This window comes from Pectinophora gossypiella, chromosome 4, assembly GCF_024362695.1.
Source record: "Pectinophora gossypiella chromosome 4, ilPecGoss1.1, whole genome shotgun sequence".
NCBI classification, from domain to species: domain Eukaryota; kingdom Metazoa; phylum Arthropoda; class Insecta; order Lepidoptera; family Gelechiidae; genus Pectinophora; species Pectinophora gossypiella.
The window spans coordinates 417569-432473 of record NC_065407.1 but is presented as its reverse complement, the minus strand read 5'-3'; the positions used below and the strand labels follow the sequence as shown (position 1 = coordinate 432473).

The following is a 14905-nucleotide window of genomic DNA, read 5'->3' as shown; positions in this document are numbered from 1 at the left end:
TTTTTTTTTAAATACGCAATATTAAAACATCGATGAAAGTTACAACGAACTACAAGAACTTTTATATTATGTTACTTACTGCTACGGAACCCTTCATGGATGAGTCCGACTCGCACTTGGCCGCTTTTTTTATTAAAGTAGGTACTAATCGAAGGTCGATGTATTTAGGCACTAAATCATGAAATCGTATCAGAAATCAGACTCATTTATTCAACGTAACTATCACGGATAAACTTGTTAAAGGTCAATGTAACATTTTTGAATTTTGAATTTACTTCATTTCGCAGAGTATTATGGCCGAGGAGAAGAAATGACAAGAAACTGCAATAGCAGCAGTTATTTAATAACTAGAGGAATACATTTAATACCAGAAATTTTTATCATTTAGTCCATATAATCTTATAATAAGCTTTTTTACATAAAGTAAGCTTCACATGAGCTTTAAATTTATTGTATGTCAAATTCAAAATATTATCTGGTATTTTATTGTAAAAACCGTACATATAACCCCAAAAAATATGAATTTAAACTTACTTAATAACGTATTATTCTACTCCTGATTGGATCAAATTAAGAAAATGAATTTCTTAGTTGGATCGTTTCTCCACCAATCGACAATGGAGCAGCGTTGTGGAGTAAGCTACTCCATCCATCGATGAGAGGACACATGTACCTAATTACAGTGGGACGTATATTTCAAGGCCAGACGTATTTTAAGGTCAAAGTGTTCACTTTGACCTTTGCCTTTGCCTGTTCAGGCACCTTCTGGGCTTCCAACGTGGGTCTCGTCAATACCTTCGAGCAAGTCTGGGGCCTAGAGCAATCCCATCAAAGATAAAAAAACAGCTGTTTATTAAATGTGTCCTGTGTTTAATAGCGACACATACTCGTAACATTTTAATTTCCAATGCAGCTGCCAGGTCCGTAAGATAGCGAGCGTGTTGAAGCCAGCTCGCGTGCAGGGGCGGCATTATTACCGCATTGCGATATCCGCCAGCCGACCTGCTAATTTAGTTATTCGCCGCTTAACCGCAGCAATGCACTATCGATTTATTTAGCCTACTGAGTTAGGTTACTGTGAATGAACAATGTTCTATCTGATTATGTTTTGTAATTTTAACCTGATTCATAGATTTGCCTCGGGCCGCAGGCACACAGGCTTTCCAGTTCAAATCCCAGCTCGGGATCTAAAGCACTAAATTCGAATATGAGTTTGAATTTACGGTTGGATCATAGATAAATTGATATCACGTAGTTTCCAGGATTTGTGCCCGGCTAAAGGCAATAGGCTCGCTTTCCACTACATGGAACTTAAACATAGGTGGCGAGGAGGGGGAGTTTGTACTATAGTATATCTCTGACTACCCCTTCGGGGATATAGACGTGATACTACATCCTCCATAATTTAGTTGTTAGACTGTTCGGCTCACAATTTGCAGTCAAAATCGATTCCCGTACCATTCTTGGAAAAAATACAGACCATAAAAGTAAAACCGCATGTTCGGGCACGAGCATTAATATGTATACACTTTGGTACCATGTCACATTAACTTTTTTGACAAATTGAACTGTAAGTCTCACTAAATGTCAAATATGTTAGTGCGACAGAGTCCTAAAGACTGTTCAGCAAGCTCTCTAGTTAATTATTATTCTCTCTGTATGTCCACAGGGGACAAATATTTTTTATACATATATAAACACACGCCTATTTCCCAACGTGGGAAGCAGAAACTATAAAATTCCTTTTGATACGATCCTTACACACTTCTCTCAATTTAATTTTTAGATGTTGTTCAGTTTTTTTCTTTGTTTTGATTTAATTAGTTAGATAGTAAGCCTTTTTACCAGGAAAATAAAGATAATCTCATAAATAAATTTCTTGAAACATCATTAAAACATAAGCTCGTGTGGGTTTGAAATTATAATGTAATTTTTGTGGAGCCACCTGGAGTGGTCGGGTCGTTGACCTTGGAGTATCACCGATAGTACCAAATAGACGCCGACAGTGTTATTACAAAACGAAGACTAACGATAAATAAACTAGGTTCAAATAATACAAAAATACTTTGTTGCACACAACATACAAAACAAGTTTTATTCCGGCCAAGTAGTTAATGACTATGTATCAACAGTGACCGCAAGTTGTCCTTAATAACCATGACTCAGTTCACCCCATTAAAGATGGGGGGCGTGAGTTTCTCTATGTTAATGAAGTCTGTTCATCTATTATTAGGTGTCTAGTTATTGTATCGCCGATGCGTCGGAGTCAAATTCGTAGAAACTTGGCGTACCTATTCCAAGTTGGCAGAATAGTTATTACTAGCAGCTACATTATTAGAGCGGCAAGTAAGCCAATATCCGTAATGTACTTGAAGTGTGTAATCACTTTAGTGTAATTAATTTTGTACCCAGATATTGATTATAACATAGTTCCGTAGGCTGCTATTTTGTAAGATTAACTTTAGACGAAGTGCTAAGAGTTAATGAGATGTTAAGTACCAACAATACGACCACAGATCATAAAAACAAGGAGTCCGCATGTCGCCTGTTGACTCACGTCGGCGTGTAAAAATTGCACTGTGAACGAACATAAGATAATCCTTAGGCTGTATTCAAAATTGGGCTAGTCAGAGGTACAATCAAAGAGTTAAACTGCAGTCACTGAGCCCAGCGATTTATTTGTAAACAACAGTGGTGAAATTATGATGATTATTATGAGGAAGAGAAGTACGAAGAAGGCAGACCCCACCATCAGATGGGAATAATAAATGCTAAGGATAGAGAGAAGTGAAATTATGAAACATTGTCATAATTATAAAATTTATGTTTTTGTAGGTGTCTTAGGTCTATTACAGAAACGACATGTACCCAGGAGGTATTAAGTGCAACTAGTTTTATTACTTTGCATGAAACTGATTGGACTTTTGCAGCTTATCGTACAGTCATGAGCAATATGATGTACCCACTTTAGGACTCTGTCGCACTAACATAATATTTGACATTTAGTGAGACTTACAGTTCAATTTGTCAAAAAAGTTAATGTGACATGGTACCAAAGTGTATACATATTAATGCTCGTGACCGTACATCCATCGCATGATGGAAAAGTACCCACGCTTTATCCATTTCCTTTCATTTGTCACTTAAGACGTGTATTATTGACATATTACTGACAGGGTTCTCAGTCAACTTAGAGATGTCAGGATAAGCAGCGTGGAACTCTTGAAGATTCAAGTATACAATACAATTCTTTATTACATAAATACACATGTAAAATGTCAAAGAAAGATAAGATTTTATCTTCGTCATTAAAGGGGTCCCCCTCCAAAGATCACGGTTGCGATACCCGAGTAGGCACTAATGGACGCCGCAGGGAAGAATCCAATACATACAGGAACAGGCAAATAAGTCGCAACGGTTCCTTTAATGGAAGTTTATTGTGAAAACAAAGAAACAATAATATTATTTATTATTATTTCCAGTTACAGCAGTGTATAACTAATAATTTATATGCGCGCGCCGCGAACAGCCAAGACAAATGTCCACGGAGCGGAACACCCTTCTATTCCGCAATTATTCCAGTAAAATATGATCAGCGCTCCCTCCGACAATTTTTCACTTTCCGTATTTTTCTACCTCTTTGTTTATAAACAGGATGAATTTTCCTTTTCATATAAAACGCGATGGTTCAAAGAGCCGGCGGTTGGTTCCATAAAAAATCCTCGCAATTTACTAGCGACACAAAAGAGGGTCGCGACGTTGGCTCAACTAAAAACTTTGTAAATGCTTTAGCCGTGTCAAAAGGTCTGCGATGTATACCAGTAATATTTATAAGTGCTCTTTTCATGTAAACGCCGTGACATTACTTTATTTAGGGTACATTAAATATATTTACTTGCATTAAATGCTCTTTGTCTGGTATGACTCATATACTTTAGTATTTATGTTTGAAAGGTTGTCTGGGCTTTGCGTGTACTCACAGCCAGTATAGTGTGCTCTATCCTTTGAATAGTTAAACAGGGATGAGAAGCAGTGAGCACAGCTGAGTAGCTTTAATAAAAAGTTCATTTTTATGCGTGTGGTTAGCAACGAAGAGAAAAAACTTTGAATATATAAACCGTACTTACTAAAACACCATAGTTGCGCCACCAGCGGGAAATTACTTGCGTACCGCAACCGGGTGAGGTATCCTTTATACAACAACATACATTCTACATACACCACGGGATCCTAGTGAGATAGGGCCTTAAAGGATTATCTTACCCCACTTGCCACTTTACGAACGAATTCACCATAATCTTTACACATCTCAAATCTTTAAACACATATATCAAAAGGGGCTTTAAGTGGTTTTCGAACGATTTGTTATTCTGTCTAGATCTTTAGGGATTATGGGGATATATGTACCTGTGTAAAGGTCCAACTAGGAGTTTATTTATTATGAAATATAGATGAAAGTGTTAGGTAATCATCGACTGATGTAAGATTAACTCGCTCAATAAGATTAACCTTCTGAAATGACTAGAAAGAAACCAATACGTGGATTTTCATTTATATTATAAGCAATATATTATGGTGTCATTGAAGATGGCGAATATATATGTACATACAGGGTGTTAGCAACACCGTAGCGATAATTTTTCGAGGCAAATCAGACCGTTATTCTAATTGACATCAAGTGATATTTCCTGGCGGAAATTTAATAAAAACATTTGTGTATTTTTTTTTTAATCCGATATTGTGCTCAATTTAGTAAAAATTATCAATGTACAACAATATTAGATGTTGGTAGATATGTAATCTGGCGACAAAATCTTAATAAACATTTCCAACAACAGAACATAACACTATAACCCGCATATGCATATAACCCGGGTGCTTTCAAGGCCAGAGTGAAGAGGCACCTTCTGGGCGTGCTCGCTCCATCTTAGGCTTCGTCAATGCCTTCGGGCAAGTCTGGGGCCAAGAGCAAACCCATCAAAGAGCGTTGTGGTCACTATTCGGAGGTTCCGGGTTCGAATCAAGGTGGGGACAAATCACAAAAATTACTTTGTGATCCCTAGTTTGGTTAGGACATTACAGGCTGATCACCTGATTGTCCAAAAGTAAGATGATCCGTGCTTCGGAAGGCACGTTAAGCCGTTGGTCCCGATTATTACTTACTGATGTAAGGATGTAGTCGTTACATGAGTCATGTCAGGGGCCTATGGCGGTTCAGTGATAACCCTGACACCAGGGTTGATGGGGTTGGTAATTCACCTCTCAATCCACACGATAGAGAATCCAACGTTATATTCTGTTTCACATATCATATTTGTTACTGACGATTTGACAGTGGCTCTGCCTTCACCTAAAGGGATGATAGTACGTGAAGGAAATATGTGTGTAAGTTTATAAGCAGATACAAATAAAGCCTGACACGTAACGAAACCTATCTACGATGTAATATTTCTCAGCTACAAGATTGCTACGCGCGTAGCAATTTGCTACGAGACTGCGTAGCGGCGTAGCGCAGGCTCGTTCAGATAAGTCCCTGGGGCAAACCTCGGTGTGTTTATTCTGGTGCTGTGTTTACCTCTGATAGAAACCTACGGTAAGGTAAATATAGAAGAAACACTACAATTTGTTAGTATTCTTGATAGTAATCCTTTTGTAAGCGTTGTTCCTTGCATTCGAGCATTTAAGTTTTTTGCTGACCCAATCAGCTCGCACTTCGATTATTGAATAGCCTGGAAAGTCCGTCATTCAATCTAACATATAAAGAAAGACGTGTGAATTGTGCGTGTGTTCATGACATATTTGGTCGCTACAGTGCACCTGCCTCATTTGACGTGCGCTCGTCTGCGAATTCCAGTAAGCATAAATAATATTTATTAAAGGAATAATAATAATATTTATTTGTTTATAATATTTATTATTTTTTATTGTTTATTATTATTATTATTTTTTTTGGACGTTATTATGGTCTGAAAATAAATTATTTGAATTTGAATTTGAATAAATATATAAGCCAGAAAAAAATCAGCACAGATTTGTTTGTTTTACTTTGTCGTTCTGTGCATGCCCTCATAACAAAAGGCCACTTGTTATGAGTGCATCATGTATCGAAAAAGTAAAACAATCATTCTGTTCTGAATTTTATTGTGACTGACAAAGTCAGAAAAAAAGACAATAGAATATAATAAAAATGACATTTAAAAAAAAAACAATAAAACCAAGGAGGCCGTGGTTAACACATGTATCACTTATACAAATTATATAAAAAATTAAAAAAAATATACAAAATTATATAAAAAAAAATCGCGTACTCCATGTTCTACAGCATATACGTATAACAAAAAACCACATACGTTGTTTATTATGTACGTATATCTTATTATGTTACATACATATAAAAAAATAATTTATAATATAATAATATATAATATAATAATAAATAATAATATTTTATATAATATATATATTTGTTATATGGAAATATTTTCTTTTTTTCTTTCTTTCTTTCTTTATATCATGTATATTAATAATGGGAATTCGTTTTGAGCTCATATTTCAAATAATAGAACAGTTTTTGAAAGCGAGTTGTGAATTTATTACCCGACTTTGGCGAAGCAAAAAGGAGGGTTATTTGTATTCTGTTATTCCTCTTTATATAAGTTGGGTATGTTTATTGTCAAAACGTAAAGATTTAATATTGATATATTAGGCTAACTGCAGCAGTCCTGCCGTTTATAAAAAATATAATCTTTATACAAAATTCTAATCTTAATCTATTTTTTTTTATCTTTATAAATGTACATTTTATACATTTGCATTACATTACACCACACGTCACATTCATTCATCACATTACATTAGTGTGTGTTTCATTAGTGTCATGTGTTATTTGTGGTGTGGTGTAGTGTGTTGTGTTTAGTCACTACATTTTATTTACATTTTTTAAATATTTTTTTATTTACTATTTTCTTTTTCATAATTATTGATTATATTATAATATTTTTAAATATTTTAGTAGTGGGATGCCCTGCTGGACACAATCCTGTACGGAACCTCCCTGACGACTTTTATGTCTCATAATTAAGCACATTGAATACCTACCAAATTTGAGTCGGAGTCTTGCGATATCAATAAGCTCAGGTACAATGGAATGGAATATGCTCTAAATTCAAAATTCTTTATTCGCATTACCTTATCATAAAGAACTTTTTTTTTCAGAATACTGTTTTAAGACAGTACCTTTTTTGCCCAAAAGTCCGCATTAAACAGCTCTACATTTATTTTTCAGATAAATACATTGGAACGTGGGACCATAACTTGTTTGACCTTTCAAATTCTCTTTTCTCTAGTTTTTATCTTATTTATTCCGAGGTCCTGACCTGAAGAAACTGACAGGCACAAGTTTATTCCAGAAGCACGTGTCATTTGACTTACTAGATAAAAGAGGATTCAAGTCGATTACTTAAGATAAGATAAGATATTTATTGCATTCCTGATATTTTACAGAGGTCTTAAAAATAGAGGAAAGTACAAACAGGAAACCTGTAAGGGCAATACAACAGCAACCTAAAATTATACACAATGAAAATAGAAAACCAAGAATAAAAATAATAAAGATTAAGTTAATTAAATAATTAGTATCTAAACACTCCTGCAGCGTAGAGAATGATTTTTCAATTAAGTATTTTATTAACGACACTTTGAAGAGATGTATTTTGTCTATTTCAGTTATGAATTTAGGTATTTTTTTGTATATTCTAACAGACATAATTGCTCTAGAGCAATAAGGCCGCCCAAGTTGTACTGTATTCATGTCTGATTGTTGAAATTTTAGTTCTGTGCAATAAAGTATATTTGATTTGATTTGACATAGAGTGGGGGGCCGGAGTGTACTTTAAATGAGAAGGGAGTTGGGCCAGTGCGGAAATTTAGGCCACGAGGAAATTTAGGTGATTCCCACACGAAGCTGATTCTGTAGCAATAATAATAATGGAAGATATGTTGTGCCTGGGTTTAACAATAAAGGTCATCCCTTATACCCAAAAAGATCTGTTATCCATGAACTTAGAAGGTTAATTGAAGACAAAATCTGTACAGCGCCATCTATAGTTTTTTTGGGAATAGTAGCCTGGAAAGTCCCTCATTGCCTTATTAGTCAGGTATATCGTTTTGCTGATGATGTTTGCTATGAATAACGTCCGTTATTCCTAATGGGACAGACTTAAACTTGCAGCCACTCTTGATACTTAACCTCATGGTCTTCTTCTACTGCCGTGTTCTTTTGTACTCCAATGTCAGACTTATTAAGACCCCTGACATGGTACATGTAATAACTACATTACTTACATCAATAAGTAATAACCGGGAGCAACGGCTTCGCAAACTAGAGATCATAAAGTGTTTTTTGTGACATTTGCCCACCGGGATTCGAAACCGTAATCTCCTAATCGTGAGCCCTGAACTACTGACCAAGAACCATGCCCATATGAAGGTACATTAGGATACAAAGGACACTAACCCTCTGTCGGTTTTAGCGACATTCGTGGAAATATAAGCAAGATGAGCGTGTTCTACGGTTCTTGTCGGCTAAGTACCGACAACTTGGGAGCAATTGCGTGTAAGCGTTTCATACTGGCCTCAATAAACCAGCGTATTCTATCCCAGAAAATTCTTAATATAACGTTTGTTGGTATTGTAAGTGATAACAAATCAGGGCCTCTGGGAGTCCCTCGGCGGGCTAGTCGGAGAGCTGGGAGGGTAAAATAAATAAACTCCACTAAGAGGGCCGGAGTTCACCGGAGTAAGTTTCCAACTTATTTAGGTGTTACGCCCCGAAAGCGGATTGAACATTTTTGTGGTATTCGCGCCAAATAGGGTGCGCTTGGGGCTTCCAAGTTTGCGTGTAATATACAACAATGTATTGTTACACAGTCTTTTGAGTTTGTAACAAAATAATGTACCATAGTTTGGAGCCGTAGGTTTTATAATAATTATAATGATGACGGAGCCCCAGCGTGCTGCGTTGTGCAACACATCCCACATTAAAACAAACATAACATAACAAATACTTTATTGCACAAACAGGAAAAAACAAAATACAAAACAAAAGAGAAACATTATAGCTTTCGAGTAAAAGTCGAGTCTTTCGAGTCTTGTTAAATTAAAATACGTGTTTTTAAAAGTCTCTTTCCAGCAAAGCTCAGATTTCGAGACACAATAGTCAAATAGGTTTTGGATTTCAGAAGGCATCTTATGATCTTAAAGTTGTAAGTTAACTATTGTGTCAATAAGGCAGCACATTTCAAAAAAATTAAATACTTAAACTTATAATCTTCATGCTTATAATCATTTTAAAATCCAATCTTTCATTGAAGTACCTATGATTTTTCTGCTTTAGAGAGAGTAAATGTAAAAATGAAGTTTATTTTTCGACGCGTTTTCTGTAGCCCACGTTCGCGAACGACCGCTGTCAGATTTTATACCCTCTCCGAGAGGCAGGTGTTCGATTACCCGTTCGGCATGAAAGCAGGCACCGGTCCACATTCATTCAGCCACGGGTACTCGGGTTAGGGTCCTCTCTATCAACGGAGAAGTTTTTATATCGGACATATCAACAAATAATGTTTCATGTGTGGCATGAAAAGAAAAACTTTGAATTTTCGTAACTCGGACATGCCGTGGCTGTCCTTTGAGATTTCTTCTTGCCTAACTTTAAATATGTGTCAAAACATAGCTGGCGAGGAATGCACATCTGCCTACCCCTTCGAAGATACGAGCTCACTGCTATGTTAACTTATTTCAAATATGTACATTTATTATATTACTTTATACAACATTTATTTGGAGGCGTGTCGTAAAAAGCCGGCCACTGCGTCACATGCTGTCAATAAGCGAGATGGCGCCACAAAATTCTATTTCCTGCCGCGCCGGATGTAGCGTGACGTGTGGGTGGAAGCCCACGGGGGCTAATGGGGGACAAGGGGGGTCAGGGGGAACAGGTGGTCCAAAATGCATTTTTCAATGAACATTTGACAGCTGGATATATCCATCAATGTCGTGTCGGACATATTTGAAATGTTCGGACAATAAAACTTGTGAAAAATTGTGAATATTGACTACATGAGTATTCGGATTCCATTCCGATATTTCAGTGCCCCTTTCATATTCATATTCATTTATTTATGTCGTTGTGCAATAAAGTATTATTGATTGATTGAAGGGTGATCTATTGTAGTATATTATACAATAACATAGAAATTATAAATTAAAAACATTACTAAATTAAGAAAAAGTTACGTAATAAAATTATTATACGCATGTAAAATTATTTCATGGTCATACATACATTTTTAAAATTCTATTAATTATTTTTTTTATTCCTCTTTTGTATAGATTTGTGAGAGGAATTTCTCTGTTCATAACTGAAATAGGTAGCTGTACTGTTACTTATATTTAATATGTATTATATTGCTGTGTGTATAGAAAGTAATATTCTATACGTCATGAGCGATACAATATCACGTCTGTCAAAGTCGATTTGAGCTGTGAAATTACGTTCGTGTCTTGTATGAACAGATGTGAAATAATGTTGTCACGTTCTTATCACGCGAATCAAATAGGTTGTACTTACTAGGGTAAATAAAACGGTATATAGAAATAAAACCAAGTTTATTGACATTAAATCCCTAGCAAGTACATAGATCGGATCTCTGGGTCGCAGGTAATTTGATACTGGCTGAGCACCCTTGGTGCAGTAGGAAAACTACCACTTCCCTGTAACTCTTCCCACGACGACACGGGGTACACCGGCGCGCGCAGCAGGGCAGCAGAAACGGTGGGGTAAGTACAGGACCGAAAGTGGATCCAGCGGGTTGTAGAACCCGAAAGGTGAAGCGGTAGAGGTAAGTACAGGACCGGTAGTGGGTCCTGCGGTTGTAGAACTCGAAGGGTGAACCCTGGAAACCGGAATTAGTCATTTCAAGAATTGTCCGAATTCCCAGTCTGACTGCCACATGCCGATTCCTTAGCTTGATTGAAGATGGGAAGTGGATAGCAAGCAAGCTTAGCAATCTAAGATGTGGCTGTCAGCAAATTACACACAATAAAAGTGAATTTAGCAAAATAAATTTAGAAAAAGAACAAAGAACAAGATAAATTTATGGTAGGTAGTTGTTTTAAAAAACTATCTAAAAAAATAGTAAAATTGAATATTTTAAGCTGAATAATTTTAATAGCAACGATATTAAACGTATTTTGTACATTAATATTGTTCCATTTAAGAATTATTTAAACAAGGAAAGTACTTAGGTACAAAGATAACTTTAAGTTGGTTAAGTAGAATTAATTTAGAAAAATTGACAATTTAAATGTTGTTTTGAACATAAAAGATTGCTAATTATGATATAAAATAAGCACTAAAGCGTGAAAATACATTTACCCGATGATTATGAAAAATGACAGTCATGCAATGAACAAAGAAAGCATGTACTAGTCTACGTTGATATTTAAACTAATAAAAATAGTAATTGCTACACTTACCCAATTAATGGGGATAACACAACACTATAAATTATTATATCGTAGACAAAATTAGTAAAAAAACGTATTTAAAAAATATACGAGTAATCGAGGTGTTCTCGCTACAAAGGCAGAAGGATTGTGTCGAACATCCGACCGGAAGAGTAACGGCTCGGCTGTGGAATGTAGGTACGGCTACCTACGCAATGTGATAATTATTAAAGTCGTACAATATTAACGGAATTATTTTGTAAATAGATATGTTTTGTTAAATTAATTAGTATATGTTTATTTATGTAATAATATTTTAGTTTTAAGCAGTAGTTTTTAAGTGTTTTCAATGATAACTTTTTGATAGTTCCTAACAGAAAAACAAGAGCAATTACACTCAGTAGTAAAACGCGGCAGGCGTTACATACCCCCCTTTTTTGGGTAGGATTTTCGCTAAGAAAATCCGCTGACTAAAATGTAACCTAGTCTGTCCTTCTTACTATTGACCATTCTAAAAATTACGTGGTACACATTCATTTCAACCCTTCCATTCACCCCCCTACTTTCTTTCATCCCTTTCACACACAAACAGTTATCTTATTTCGTTTTAAGTGACTGCGTCCTTTCCAAAAAGAGTACTAGACTTTTAACCGCAGCTTAGTACTCACACGTAATCAATAGGAGATTTAAGGTAACCGTTTTTTTTTTTTTTCTTTTTATAGTATAATTTTCTTATCTTCGGGGTAGGGCCGAAGATAAAATAAATAGAATGTCCTAGGGGTAGGGCCTGGAGATTCAATATTTTTTTTTTGTAAAAAAAAAAATTAGAAATACTATATATAAGTAAATATATTTAAGACGGTAGGTAGTTTTAGTAAGTAAGACATTGTTTTAGGCTAGTTTTGGATTTTTTAGTATAGTTTTAGTAAGTGTAGTTTTAGTTTTTTTTTTTTTTTAAGGTAGTATGTAAGGTATTTTTAGAGAATATTAGAAGATATTAGAAGACGCATGCCATGCTCAAGATTTAAGTTTTTGGCAGGCCTAAGGCGTTTGATGGTATTACACATCAATCTCTTGACTGACTCTTACAGTCTGCTCGAGAATTAGTAAGCAGCTGGGGGATTCTATGTTTTTCTCTCACTTCCATCCCAGCAAGGAAGTTTTGTAAATATAGAAAGTTTTATTTTAGTTAGGTAATTTTTTGTTTATTAAGTTTAGATATAATTATTTAGAATAGTTTGTAAGTTTAAATCCTTGACATGCCAAATCTTCTGGAGCTTCCAAATGAGACTCCAATATGTCTTCAGCGGCCTGCTCCTTCGCCAAATCCACGATTAGCCTGCGAAGTTCAACAACCGAACTGCCACTCTTACCGCGCAATTGAACTTCATATAGGAGTTCATCTTTCTGAAGTGATAAATATTTAATTGGACGAGACATCTCTATTACTTTATGTTTAAATTGTAATTAGTTTAGTTGTATAGTTATTTTTTTGAGTAAGTGTTGCAAGTACCTGAAGTCTTAATAACTAAAACACAACAAACGGCAGAAGGAAAATAACAAGAAAACAAATGCTACTATCAAAAGTACACAACAATTAAAACACAGGGGTAGACAGAGGTTGGCAGTGCAAAATCAAAGTTTTCCTTCTGTGCGATGTGGTAGGTTCGATTTTGAGTTTTTAATTGTATGCAATCACCTTGAAAGAGAAATAGTAAGGTATTCCCACAAAGCAACCACAGCACACAAAAGTTGTAGTTACAATTCACTTAAAGCTAGACAAAATAATCAGACCAACACCAAAGATGACCAAAAATGCCAAAACCAGCAAAAAGGATACTCAGCTCAGTATTTCCTTAGTTGGGCGCCATTGTCACGTTCTTATCACGCGAATCAAATAGGTTGTACTTACTAGGGTAAATAAAACGGTATATAGAAATAAAACCAAGTTTATTGACATTAAATCCCTAGCAAGTACATAGATCGGATCTCTGGGTCGCAGGTAATTTGATACTGGCTGAGCACCCTTGGTGCAGTAGGAAAACTACCACTTCCCTGTAACTCTTCCCACGACGACACGGGGTACACCGGCGCGCGCAGCAGGGCAGCAGAAACGGTGGGGTAAGTACAGGACCGAAAGTGGATCCAGCGGGTTGTAGAACCCGAAAGGTGAAGCGGTAGAGGTAAGTACAGGACCGGTAGTGGGTCCTGCGGTTGTAGAACTCGAAGGGTGAACCCTGGAAACCGGAATTAGTCATTTCAAGAATTGTCCGAATTCCCAGTCTGACTGCCACATGCCGATTCCTTAGCTTGATTGAAGATGGGAAGTGGATAGCAAGCAAGCTTAGCAATCTAAGATGTGGCTGTCAGCAAATTACACACAATAAAAGTGAATTTAGCAAAATAAATTTAGAAAAAGAACAAAGAACAAGATAAATTTATGGTAGGTAGTTGTTTTAAAAAACTATCTAAAAAAATAGTAAAATTGAATATTTTAAGCTGAATAATTTTAATAGCAACGATATTAAACGTATTTTGTACATTAATATTGTTCCATTTAAGAATTATTTAAACAAGGAAAGTACTTAGGTACAAAGATAACTTTAAGTTGGTTAAGTAGAATTAATTTAGAAAAATTGACAATTTAAATGTTGTTTTGAACATAAAAGATTGCTAATTATGATATAAAATAAGCACTAAAGCGTGAAAATACATTTACCCGATGATTATGAAAAATGACAGTCATGCAATGAACAAAGAAAGCATGTACTAGTCTACGTTGATATTTAAACTAATAAAAATAGTAATTGCTACACTTACCCAATTAATGGGGATAACACAACACTATAAATTATTATATCGTAGACAAAATTAGTAAAAAAACGTATTTAAAAAATATACGAGTAATCGAGGTGTTCTCGCTACAAAGGCAGAAGGATTGTGTCGAACATCCGACCGGAAGAGTAACGGCTCGGCTGTGGAATGTAGGTACGGCTACCTACGCAATGTGATAATTATTAAAGTCGTACAATATTAACGGAATTATTTTGTAAATAGATATGTTTTGTTAAATTAATTAGTATATGTTTATTTATGTAATAATATTTTAGTTTTAAGCAGTAGTTTTTAAGTGTTTTCAATGATAACTTTTTGATAGTTCCTAACAGAAAAACAAGAGCAATTACACTCAGTAGTAAAACGCGGCAGGCGTTACAATGTATACTTACTATATTATTATATAAACATGGGTGTAACAGTAAAAGTGATAGCAATTAATAAATTCTCAAAGTCATCGGTCGCATCGTTAATGAAATTAAAATGATTTTAATCTCCACGCGAGCCGATCGCTCCACTTATCCGCTCGCGATAATTGTGCGCCATGATAATTAATGACGTCAAC

General features: G+C 35.5%; 1 protein-coding gene across 1 annotated transcript in view; it reads left to right on the top strand.

Annotated features, from left to right (window-relative positions):
• Nucleotides 1-14905, top strand: part of LOC126366160 (protein O-mannosyl-transferase TMTC1-like) — a 247103-nt gene that overhangs the window by 115720 nt on the left and 116478 nt on the right. The gene's annotated exons all lie outside the window — the stretch shown is intronic.